This window comes from Pteropus alecto, unplaced genomic scaffold (genome assembly GCF_000325575.1).
Source record: "Pteropus alecto unplaced genomic scaffold, ASM32557v1 scaffold12, whole genome shotgun sequence".
Taxonomy (NCBI): Eukaryota; Metazoa; Chordata; class Mammalia; order Chiroptera; family Pteropodidae; genus Pteropus; species Pteropus alecto.
In genome coordinates, this window is record NW_006432669.1 from 5,520,981 (window position 1) to 5,532,545 (window position 11,565).

Genomic DNA, 11,565 nt, shown 5'->3' on the forward strand with positions numbered 1-11,565 from the left:
ATATGGTTCTTGATGAGCAAGCTATCAGTCTTGACAAGTAATCTGTTTCATTGGTTCAGTCTTATCTCCTTGAAGTAGATATTTTCTGGAGAAGCAGCTAAAACATTTTTGCTTGATCCCAGTATTAACACTGAGACAAGGAATTAGTTTAGCTTCAGTTCACATCTTATAACATTTTATATTTTAATTATAGCAGACTAAAAATTTGTAGAAAACACATAATATTCTCAGCTGTCATGTAGTCAATGTAGATAATTGGAAAGGCTTTCTAAAAATAGAGATTGAATAACTACGTAGATGAGCATAATTAAAATAAAGGCCTCTATGAGTTTAGTTATCATAATTTTATAGGCATACAATAGCAGAGAAGAATAGTATTGTAACCATATTTCCTTGTTGGTTAAGTCAGATTACTGAGCAAAGAAGTCAACAATCCCTGTAACTCTATGAAAAGTTCCTTTGGTTTTGTGCAGAAGTTAGAAATCAAGTATAAGTTCACAAAAACATACATTACAGAAATAATCAAGTTCATGTACAAATATGTTATAAATAAGCAACATAGAAGTCTCATCAAAGCCTTGTTCCCAATAAGTGATTGTTACTAATTATACAATAGTTGTTTGACCCAAATGTTTATATTCACTTTGTACAACACACTGCTGTGAGAAACTTGCCAAGAATACTGGCAATCATAAGACCTCACATTTGGTGGTTTTATTTTTCACTCTTCACAATAGTTGCGAATTTATAAATTTGTGTAAAAATTCTAAAAGATAAAAATGCATAATGAGAATCAAAGAATTCAATGTTATCATTTTAAGTTTTAAAGTTTCTTCGTATTTCTCTGAAATGTTTCTACAAATGTATGTTTCATACTGAGAGCACAATGATCACAAACAAATGAAAGATTACCATTTCATTTTCAAGAATCCTCAATATGCTACTTCAAAATTTATACTTTATACATTTATATATTTTTTTCTATACACATTTATATACTGGCACACATTACTATATTGAATATATTATAAAAATATAATACCTCGAAATGCATACTCAATGTAGCAACATCTTCAAAATTAAGAAACAAAGACAAATTATTTCTAACACACTATAAATTTTTACATTTTATATAGATGATCTCTCTCTCCGTATTTATGTGTGTGCACACACACACAGCCATATGTTTGTGTGAGAGGCAAATTTCTCAGCCTTATTTTTTTATGTCACTTTATGCTCTTTAACATGATCACTTCCTCAGAAGCCAAAGTGCCAATTCTCAGATACTTAAATATTGTCTAACATTACAAAAAAACAAGCAAAAATGTTGCATAAAAGAGATATGATCAAGCTTTCTTTATAGATGGGCATAGATTGCTGAGACTGATTTGTACTTTTCAAAATCACATTTGCACATTTTCCTGGGGCATGAATCTCTGGTGACATATTGACATTACATTTCTTAAAGTATGATCACAGAAATAGATCTATGAATAATTGATTGAAGTAACTGTGCTGGACTAAATTATATGAATGTAATTTAATATATTCATAAGTAGTATACTGCACTTATAAAGAAGAAGGCACTTCAAGACTGGTAGAAGAGGCAGAGATGCAGAATAAGATGGTCCCACACCCACGTATTACTGTTAAAAATAAGAAGAAATATCTTGTGCTAAGGAGCCATCCCCCACCCCCAAGGAGCAAAGTGTCCCAGCCCCACAGCAGGCTCCCCAGCCCAGAGCACCAATGCCTGGAAGAGAAGTTCCCACAATGTCTGGCTATGAAAACCAGCAAAGATTGTGTCTGAGAGAGATGAAGCTCAGCTGGAGTTCGTCTTAACAGTCCCATGTGCACTTACTTTATGACGAACTCACTTACTCTGAGCTCCAGCACTGGGAAAGCTGCTCAAAAAGCCAAAAGGACAGGTAGAGAGGAGCTGAGTTGACTGGCTTCAAGGTGAGGGTTGGAAAGGCAGCTTTCTCCCAGACAGAATTGCTGATATAATCCATTGTTTCTTTGTTGAGCCTCTTGGCCTGCAGATGCAGGCAGGCAGACATCGTATCTGAGTCTCCATCAACCTAACTAATGCTAGTCGCCCTGCTTTAGTGATTCCCTGAGACTCTGCCCCACCAGACTTGTGGGTCTACCCAAGCCACTTCCAGTGGCTTTTCCATACAAATGACCTATCTTGGCTCATGATGTGAACTTTCCTAAAGTCTCTCAAAGTTTTACAAAACCTTAATAAGTAGCATCTGGCCTCAATGTGCCCCATGACTCTCGTCAAGTGGCCCCAAGCTGGGCATTAGTGGCAGCAAACTTCATTTTTTGACTTGGCCTCTTGAGACCTCTAAGTACAGTATAGGTGGCAGCCATCTGCAGGTTGCTTGGTGACTTGTGCCAGGTGGCCCCAGAAATGGCACAGGCTGTAGCTGAACTTGGCCTATAGAAGGGTCCCTCCCAGTAGGCCCCACGGCCAGCACAACCTGTGGCTAACTTTGGACTAAGCTGGAGGACCACCTGGGTCAGCATCCAAAGATAATACACCCAAAGGGCAGAATGGGCAGGGAACAGATTTCCTGTTCTGGTCCCTCACTGGCCAGTGATCACCATCAATCAGCCCAAGGATCAATCCCTTTCTGCTCCCTCACTGGCCAGTGATCACCATCAATCAGCCCCAAAATCAATCCCTTTCACTGATGTGCAAACAACAAACAGGGCTCAGCTACAATAGGAAGGCACACACAACCCAAACAAGGGACACACCGAGAACACCTGCCTCAGGTGACCAGGGAAGACTGCATCACTGAGCCCCAGAGGACACCTACTACATAAGGCCACTCTACTAAGACTGCAAGACAGGATCCCTACTTAATACATACAGATAAAAGACAGGGAGGCAGCCCAAATGATAGAGATAAACATGTCCCAAATGAAATAACAGAACAAAGCTTCAGAAAAACAACTAAACAAAATAGAGACAAGCAATATATGAGATGCAGAGTTTAAAACACTGATTATAAGGATGCTCAATGAACTTAGGGGAAGAGTAAAGGAACTAAGCGTGAACTTTAACAAAGAGATAAAATCATAAGAAAAAAAATCAGAAAATGAAGACTACAATAACTTAAATGAGAATACATTAGAGGGAATCAACAGTAAAATAGATAAAGCAGAGAACTGAATCAATGATTTGTAAGATAGGTAGCAGAAAAATAATCAGAAAGCAACAAGGAAAAAGAATCCAAAAAAAATGAGGAAAGTTTAAAGACCCTCTGGGACAACATCAGGTATATCAACATTTGCATCATTGGAGTACCAGAAAGGGGAAGAGAGAGAGCAAGGAATTGAACTATTTGAAGAAATAACGATGAAAAACTTCCTAACCTGGCAAAAGAAATAGATATACAAACCCAGGAAGAGCAGAGAGTTCCAATCAAGATGAACCCAAAGAGGCCCACATCAAAACACATCATAATTAAATGCCTAAGGGTAAAGACAAAGAGAGAATCTTAAAAGCAGCAAGAGAAAAGGATTTGGTTATCTACAAGAGAGGTCCTATATGATTCTCAGTTGATTTCTCAACAGAAACTTTGCAGGCCAAAGGGGTTGGCACAAAATATTCTAAGTGATGAAAAGCAAGGACCTACAATCAAGATTACTCTACCCAGCAAAGTTATCATTACTATTTGAAGTACAGATAAAGAGCTTCCCAGACAAGAAAAAGCTAAGGGAGTTCATCATCACCAAACAAGTATTACGAGAAATGTTAGAGGAACTTCTCTGAGAAGAAGAGAAGAAAAAAAGATAAAAATATGAATAATAAAATGGCAATAACTATATATCTATCAATAACTTTTAGATGTAAATGGTTGAAATGCTCCAGTGAAAAGACAGGATGCTGAATAGATAAGAAAACAAGACCCTTACATATGCTACCTGCAAGAGACTCACTTCAGATAGAAAGTCACATGCATGTTGAAAGTAAAGGGTTGAAAAATACATTTCATGAAAATGAAAAAAAAAGTTATTGTAGCAATAGTTATACAAGATGAAATTGACTATAAAACAAAGGCTATAATGAGAGACAAAGAAGGACCCAGTAATCTCACTTCTGGGTATTTATCTGCACAAACCCAAAACACTACTTTAAAGGGACATGTGCATCTATATATTCATTGCAGAATTATTTACAATAGCCATGATATGGAGGCAACCAAGATGTCTGTCAATAGAAGAATGGATAAAGAAGGGGTGGTACATATATACAATAGATTACACAGCCATAAATTGGAATGAAATCTTGCATTCCAACGTGGATGGATCTAGAGGGTATTGTGCTGAGTGAGTAAGTCAGAGAAAGACTAATACCATATAATTTCACTTACATGTGGAATATAAAGAAGAAAATAAACAAAGCAAAAAAGACTCATAGATACAAAGAACATTTTGATGGTTGCCAGATGAGAGGGGTTTGGGGGAATGGGTGAAAAGGAGAAGGAGTTAAGAAGTACAAATTGATAGTTACAAAATAGTTAAGGGAATGTAAAATATAGCATTAGGAATATAGCCAATAATATTGTAATAATTATATATGGTATCAGATGGGTGGTAGATTTATTGGGGTGATTACTTTGTAAGTTATATAAATGTCTAATCATCATGTTGTACACCTGAAACTAATATAATATTACATGTCAGCTGTATTTTAAAAATTTAAAATTTTTTAAAAGATAAAGAAAAAATGTTGGCAATCCTATATTTAACTTGCAGCTGATGCAAAGATGATAAAGCAAAGGTTTACATATATTGTGAATGAGAAAATACAGAACAGCATGATCCCATTTAGTAAAAAATGTGTGTTTAAATATAAAAGCTGAAAGAACTCATATCAAAATGTGATGATAAAAGGTAATTTCAGGACTTGATTTAATGCTGACAACAGTAAAACTCTCATAGGTATAAACTAGTCCATAGACTTTTTTTAGACTTCTTTTCTAGAAGTCTATTATAGCAGCATACTATATTGCAAAGAGTTAAAGTAGGTATCTTTGATAAGTGAGTTGAGGGCAGCTATGTTTTCTATACTAGATATGTCTTGAATGTATTGTATGATTTGAACTTTTCATAATAAATATTTATCACTTTTATAATACTTTTAATTTTAAAATAATTGTCCAGAAAAAAACATAAGTGATGTAAAAATAGCAGTTTGGGGACTTAAGAAAATCACTATATTACTCCACTGAAAAATATACATCATTTTATATCTTTCTTTAGCCTATATAATCAATTACAATGAGTTAAACTTAGCCACTCCGTCCAAAAGTTTCTTCACTATACCTATGATTATGGCTCAGTATACGCTGTTATCCCTGCCTGCACTTTTCTTGTCTATTCAAATTCTGTTTAATCTTTTCACCATATGTTCTTTATGAGGCCTCATTGTGCTGTTTAATCCTCAGCTCTTTGGAAGTTTTCTCTCTATCTTTCAATTTGACTTACATATTTCTTAAAATGTCACATTATATTGCTGTTTCTATTTATATAATATATATGTATATACATATATAATTTATATGTATAATTTATATATATACATATCTAATTTAGTGGGTATTTCTTTGAGGTAGGTGCCCATTAAATTTATTTATTTGCTTCCCCACAAAATCACCCATAATAACTGTATCTGCATAATGAACAATAGGAGATCCTTACTTAGGCGATTGATTGACAAAGTAATTATAATTTGAATAGGATAATGGCCATTTTTGCCAATATTTACATATTCAAGAAAATTATTTTGCCTGAAGAAACTCAGTGCAAGTTACACTAGCCATTATTGTTTTCAGTAGGTGAAGTTGAATTTTGTAATTTTTTAAAAGTGTTTGGAAGTTTTTTAAGCAAAAGATTTTTCCTTTGGGGAAGGAGCAGTTAAGGAAATAAATCATGTATATTTGTTTACTATATAAGCCTTCTATTGTACTCATACCAAAAGTGAAGAAAGCAATACATAAACTCTGATTAAGAACTTAATTGTGGACCATAAAAATAAAACCCACTTAAATATTAAATGGAATGGTAATGTGAAACACCAGCCACCAGAACTAATAGGTATACTGAATTTATAGGCACACAACCTATCTAAAGATATATGCATAGCATCTTGGTACTAAAATGATTGACATAAGAAAATATTAAATCAATTAAATTGTGTCTGATCATGAAAAATTCTTGTCTCTAATCATAGGTTTATTAAAATTTAATTAAAAGAAACATAAAATATCTGTACTGACTCACTTTAGAAATGAGAAAATTGAGATTCAGAAAGGTAAATGACACAAAAAGTTAGAATTTGTTTCACGATTTCCTGTTCTATGTTGTTTCCAAACATTTCCTATGATTGAAAACTATTGAATTCACTTAAAATATCATCAGAAGATCTGTTAATAAAACTAAATTTATTAAAACATTGCAGTGAGGGAGCACTCTGTCTTGACTTCTCACCAATGTCTCGATAGGGTAAGAAAGAAGTGAGATATTTATAGGCTTTTTATTCTGGTCTCATGTGGGTTAAAGCAGGTCTTTCATGGTATGAAAATGATTTGCATAGGGCAAAATTTGTGATATACTTTTTAAAAATTTGTTTAGAATTGGTTGACACAGTGAGCGTCTATTTTAAAGTAGGTCTTGATAAGCAAGCTGTAGTTGATAAACAGTTGACAAATTGTCTGAGCAGACTACTATATCTTAAAAATATATCCCTGAGAATTTTCTGAATAAAATAGTGAGGTTATTGGTTTACAGTTTTATCTGTTGCACCTAGAGCTTTCCTGGAAAGCACAGTTAAGTCATGTTGACATAAGTAATCTACATTCTTGTGTAAATCATGTTAATATATTGCCCTAATTCTCAGTTCCAATTTATAGTCATTCTTTAGTCCAAGCTGAAATTAGACTAGAATAATTTAGTCCAACCTACACCATGGTTTGAAGAGTCAGGAATACATATCAGGGTTCCGGCAATGGTTGTTTCAATAAATATATTTGTCAGATTTTGTTTTTATTGGATAATATTATGTTGGAAAATTTAATTGGAAAATAGATGGCAAATAGCATTTAAAACTCTGATGATTACACATTTGAACATGAAAACGCAGATAAATACTAAGAAAATAATTATGATAAAGATTTTTATTCTACTTCAAATCAAGCGCCAATATTTCCCTAATTAAGCCAAAACAACAGATCCTATTCCCAATGCAAAAAGCTGACAAAATCCCATATAACAATAGTAGCCAAATGTCTAATTTTTATTAATTTTTTAAATTCCATATATTATTATTAATATTAAAAATCTCAGATGTAAGCAGGGATATAAGTATAAAATTCTTCTCCTAAAATAAATGACCTTGAGAGGCTAATATTATGTCTAGGCAGCCCTGTTCTGAAACACTGCCTTCTTGATTCCCAAAACTCCTTGAGTGAGAATTTCTGTATACTTACTGACATTGTCTATCCATCCTGTCAATCTTTGAATTATAATATGTTTGATTTTTCCCATTCTTCATGCTTCCTGGAAAGCATGATATAAAGAGGCTTGAGAACAATCAAAAAGACCATCCAGAATTTGTCTTGTTTTTACTGTTTCAGATATCAAATTAAGGCCTGTATTTTCTCTTTCTGGAATCAAAGTATCTAATGATTACTTTTTTCTGAGATGGGGAAACTATGAGTCAAAATAAACCCTGGATGTTTATGATAATTAGAAAGTTCCAGAGGAGGGAACTTTGAAATGCTAATGTTACACCACAGCATTCCCATTCATATTTCGGTTCAGTAGGTAAGACTGTTGGTTCCCATGAATTAGTTAAGTCATACAGAAGTGTGATTTTTCAATGAGTAGAAAACCCATTGTCCACATTAGCCAGTGAAACTAGAATTCCTTAATTGTTTCTTAGTAAACAACTCAGGAGAGTTGTAAAATAACTTAATCTCTCATAAGTGAATTTATTTGGAATAAATTACCTTAATTCACTAAATTTTACTAAATTGTAACTCTTCTTTGGAGATGGTATGCTCTTTTTAAGATAGAACATTGTAGACAGATGGAATTATACTTAAAGCTCATCTCATTTTTGTATTATGGCCAAAGGCATCCACTTATTGGATAAGGGGAGATTCACAGGGAAATTCAACCTATATGTATGACTGTGGACATGTAGAGAGGAGGAAGGTGTTTCAGTTAATGTTTGAGGAATAGCTATTGTTGATTTTCCTAGGAAAAGACAAGTATTTACTATCTCAATCCAATGGCTCATTAAAGAAATCAGATCATAGATTTATAATAATAGAATATATGGCTTAAGGTGGTATTAAAGATAAAATAATATTGCTGCATAACATAGTGAAATGATATTATTTATGACTCTAACGTCCTGAAAAAAATCAATATTCTTGTCCACTGCGTTCTTTGACAGGAAGATAAAAGTTTACTAAGAGTACTAAGTATGATTGTTTCTCTATTGAGAAAACTACTGATTTTAGTATTTTTTTCAATTAAAATATTTTTTATTAAGAGCTTGCTGCTAGTTTTAAAAGGTAATGTGGACATTACTGAATGAGTGGGTTGATCTGAAACTTGTATTCACCCTCACTACTTCTGCCAATCTCAATGGAAATTTTGCTCACAGAGTGGCATTTCATGGCAATCGAATTTGGTCTTGACTTGGGCACAAGGATATAAGTAAATCAATGTCCAAATTAGCTACAATCTAATTACAAATAAGAGAATCCTGGAGATTTTTAGAAAAAGAACATTTGGAGGAATATTTAATTTGACAATATTATTTATAGTAGATGCCTACTTATTAATGGATATAGTGCCATAAAGAAAATAAAAAGAAAGATGTTCCCTAGTTAAGGATCCTAATGTAACAGTTATGTTCTGAGATTAGAGAATAGTTTGTGGATTATTAGAAATACCTACTCCCTCACCTAGGGATACATTGTGTGAGGTCTTCAGGGTTTATGATAGATATTATGTCACTGGCATCAATACACATCTACAAAATTTTCTTTAACATTCAGAGACCATTCTTCCTATAAATTTAATTTTAAAAAAAAAGAGAAATTTAACAATTGTTTTCTACTCAAAGCAATTTCATTCTCACTTATAGTTTTCCCTCTCAGCTTCTTAGCTAACATAATTGTTTTCTCAATGACTGTTCTGCTTACACTATCTTCATGTGTCTCATTAAAAGACTTCTTCCTCTGATGCTTTATAACTGAAGTAGGAACAATAAAAGACAAAAATATCAATTTATTCTGAGCCTTATTGTGTTTTTGTTCCAATACTCTTTCTAAATGCTGAGCAAGAAGTTGGGGATCTGGCAGAAGGACTATATTCTATTCCTTTTTTTTTTTTTTTCCCCCTTTACTTATTAGGAAATCTGGTTCTGGCTTAAAGTCAATAACAAAAGGTAGAGAGCTGGGGTCGCATCTGCATTAAGATATGCTTCTGAATGTTGTGAAAAAGCATTAAGGACTTTACTTTAGATGGTTTAATTTTAAAAGGGAGTTGAGCTTTGGAGGTTTCTGACTGACAGAAGGGAGGGATAGTGGATCAAAATGAATGCTAAGGGCACAAGTGACAGGAACAAAGAATAGGAGAAGGGGAATAGTAGAATAAATGCCATTAAGTCCATCTTTTGATTATGAGTACATCTAAAAGAGAGTTTATTTTAAGGCTTCCTTATTTTTCATTTGCTTTAGTCCATATTTTAGGAAACAAATCTTGGAATCTGATTTTTGTAAACTTCTTTATTCAAGTAAAAAGTACAGATCTTTAAAGTTTGGAATTTTACTCCCATTCCATTCTAAGACACCACTCAAACAAACAATTTTGTTCATATCAATAAATTCCCATGGAATATAGTTTTGAATAAAAATGTGTGTGCTAATTTTTCTTGCAACAACCTGAATAATTCTCAAATATATTTTATCAAAAGAAGCCAAACCAAAAAAGTTACATGCTACATGAATGAATTCTTATGACATTCCGGGAATGGTAAAACTATAGGGAATGCTGCAAACCGAATGTTTGTGTCCCCAAAAATTTATATGTTGAAACTTAATTCCCAAGGTCATGGTACTTTAAGGTAGGGCCTTTGGGAGGTGAGTAGGACATGAAGAGAGGACCCTCATTAATGAGATTAGTGCCCTTATAAAACATACTTCGGAGGGCTCCCTTATTCCTTCAATCATAATGGGGACATATTGAGACGACTGAGAAATAAATGTTTGCTGTTTAAGTCCCCCAGTCCATGGTATTTTTGTTATAGATGACTGAATGGGCTAAGACAGCCACCTCTGGATAAATGTGGGACTATATCTAGCATTCTTTATAGTAATTGTTTTCATACCACTCTAAACTTAATTATAATACATAATTATAACAAATTTTGATATTTAGTGAAGAGGTGTCTTCATCTAGTTCTTAAAGTGGTTCTAGCTATTCTTTTCTTTTGAATTTCATATACATTTTACGAGTGTTAAGATCTCTACAATGTAATATAATTTCTACTAAAATTGATTTGAATCTAAAGATCAATTTGAGAATAATCCTCTTTAATATAATAGTCCTTGAAGGTATATATATTAAATTTATCTTTATCATTTATATCTTTATGTATCTCAATATTATTTATGGTTTACTGTGTTGAATTAGAGGTCTTGCATTTTTATTGTTATAGCCAGCATTATTGCTAGATATATAATACTTTTATGATATTTTATATTTTCCTTTTTTATGTTGTTGCTGTATATACACAATTATTTTTAATATTAAATTTTATCCAGAAATATAGATTATTAATTATAAAAATTTATCTGAAAGCCCATTTAGATTTTCTATGTATCTACACATTATTAGTAAATAATTAGTTTTTTCTTTTTCAATTCTTATATTTTTCATTTCTTTTTTGTTCTTTACTATAGGAGCTAAGCAATTCAGTATGATATATAACAGAAATGAACAAAGCAAGCTTACTCTTCGAAATTGGCTTCTGCCATTTTATTATTCAATATGGATAATTTAAGATTTTATCTTAGGCGTTTTTAAAAAATTAAATTAGGGAAGTTCTATTTTATTCTATGTTTTCTGTGAGTTTTCATCATTAAAGTTTGATGACTTTTTATAGTCACATAGTTTTTGTGTATCTATTAAGATACTCATAATTCATCTTAAATGTATTAATATAGTTAAGACTGACTTTTTAAAAAGTAAACTTGTATTCCTGTTATACAAACAATTAATATTATTATTTTGCTGAATTTGTATTGTTAATATTTTCTTTAAGAATTGTGCATCTATCCTCATAGAAGACTTTTTTGTATAGCTTTTAATTCTGACAATTAATATCCGTTAAAAAGAGCATTTATTCCTTTTGCTGAATTTGTATTGTTAACATTTTCTTTAAGAATTGTGCATCTATCCTCATAGAAGACTTTTTTGTATAGCTTTTAATTCTGACAATTAATATCCGTTAAAAAGAGCATTTATTCC